This window comes from Galendromus occidentalis, unplaced genomic scaffold, assembly GCF_000255335.2.
Source record: "Galendromus occidentalis unplaced genomic scaffold, Mocc_1.1 scf7180000077246, whole genome shotgun sequence".
Taxonomy (NCBI): Eukaryota; Metazoa; Arthropoda; class Arachnida; order Mesostigmata; family Phytoseiidae; genus Galendromus; species Galendromus occidentalis.
Genome location: NW_003805234.1, coordinates 12,679 through 14,704, shown reverse-complemented (window position 1 = coordinate 14,704; position 2,026 = coordinate 12,679). Strand labels below are relative to the sequence as shown.

At 53.4% G+C, this 2,026-nt stretch overlaps 1 pseudogene; it reads left to right on the top strand.

The window, feature by feature from the left end:
• Positions 1-121: 121 nt before the first annotated feature.
• On the top strand, positions 122-1,643 carry LOC100903219 (phosphoacetylglucosamine mutase pseudogene; annotated as a pseudogene).
• The last annotated feature ends 383 nt before the right edge of the window (positions 1,644-2,026 follow it).

The following is a 2,026-nucleotide window of genomic DNA, read 5'->3' as shown; positions in this document are numbered from 1 at the left end:
AGGTTTTCTGTGGCAGAAGTTTTACACTACTCGAGTTTTGACGTCTTGAGCCATGTTCCGAAAAGTTATCGATTTGAGCGCGACGCTCTATCCGCGATTGGACGGGGTTGTTTTCACCTACGGAACCTCCGGGGTCCGGACCAGGTCTGACGTCCTGAAGACTGCTATGTTCCGTTTAGGAGTTGTCGCCGCGTTGAGATCCCGGGCATTGCGCGGAGCTACAGTCGGGTTTATGGTAACGGCCTCGCACAACCCGGAGTGCGACAACGGGGCCAAGCTCGTGGATCCTCATGGTGAAATGATGGAACTGAGCTGGGAACGCTGCGTCACCGCGGTGTTAAATGCAGACGATGATCAACTGGAGGGCCAGTTGACCAAGATCGTTTCGGACTTCTCGATTCCGACCGATGCGCTGAGTAACTTGATAATTGGATACGACACGCGAGCCAGCTCGGTGTCCCTGCACGACGCGGCGTTCGAAGGAGCAACGAGTCTGGGTTGTGCGGTCAAAGGTCTCGGGCTCGTGACAACACCGCAATTGCATTTCGTTGTGAGGTGCACGAATGATCCAAAATACGGTGAGCCATCCGTGCACGGGTACTACGATAAACTGACCTCGGCCTTCATCCGACTCGCTTCGAAAACCAAACAACCCTTGCGTTACACTCCTGCTCTGACAATTGATGCGGCTAACGGGGTTGGAGCTCGAGCGGTCCACCTGATGAGTGAACAACTGAAGAATATCTTAGAGATCACCGTTGTGAACGACGGAAATGGTCCGCTGAATGATCAATGTGGCGCTGACTATGTCAAGATCTCGCAGAGGGGCTCCGGTCGGGCTCTCATTGAAAACTTTCGCCCGATATGCGTCTCTGGACGGTGATGCGGATCGTATAGTGTATTTCTTCCAAGATGCGGACGGCAAGTTCAGGCTTCTGGACGGTGATCGAATCGCCACCCTCCTAGGAGCCTACATCAAGAAACTCTTCGGGGAGGCGGGACTGAGCGATGTCGGAATAGCTTTAGTGCAGACTGCTTACGCCAATGGGAGCTCTACCAAGTACATCTCGGAGAAACTCGGAATAGATGCATTGTGCGTTCCAACGGGCGTGAAGCACCTCCACCATGAAGCTCAGAAAGCCGACGTCGGTATATACTTCGAGGCAAACGGGCACGGAACGATCTGCTTCAGCGACACGATCAAAAATCGTGTGTCTGCTTTGAGCTCTGAAGAGGCGGCTACTATAAGAGACTTCATAGACCTCACCAACGAGGCAGTGGGTGACGCTCTCTCAGATATGCTTCTCGTCGAATATGTTCTGAGAACTTCGGACACTGACGTCAGCGACTGGCTCCGTGAATACGAGGATCTGCCGTGTCGACAACTGAAGGTCGCCGTGAAGGATCGAACTGTGATCAAGACCGCGAACGCAGAGAGAACTTGCGTAGCACCGACAGGGCTACAAGAGGCAATCGACGATATAGTTTCGCGATTCCCGCAAGCTCGGTGTTTCGTGAGACCGTCCGGGACCGAGGACATTGTACGTGTTTACGCAGAAGCTCCCGGAGAAAGAGCGGGGGTGGCGAACGTGGACTTATTGGCGAATGAAGTTTCGAAGATCTTATCCAGAATGTTGGCGTGATGTGAGACCGGAACCTGAAGTTTTCCGCATCATGGCTTCAACTAGGCGCTCATCCGAGACAAAGTTCAGTGCAGTGTTGCTCACGTCGCCGTCTGGCAAAAATGCGATCCGACGATACAGCGTTAGGCGAGTTGTACGGTCCGAGCTTCGATCAGTGTTCATGACTCTCGAGGAATTGAAGAAAGGTCGGGAACCCGAGCTCATCGACACACAGAAGTTCAACAAACAAGAGTTCGAGAGTCAAGCCAACAAGCATCAGAAACGGGACGTGGTCGCTAGGGTGTGTGCCCTGAACGGTCCTGGTGAGACGAACGTCGTGGAGGCGTCTTCCCCAATCATTTACCCTGCTCCTATCCCGGGGCGCACGAAAATCCTCCACATTT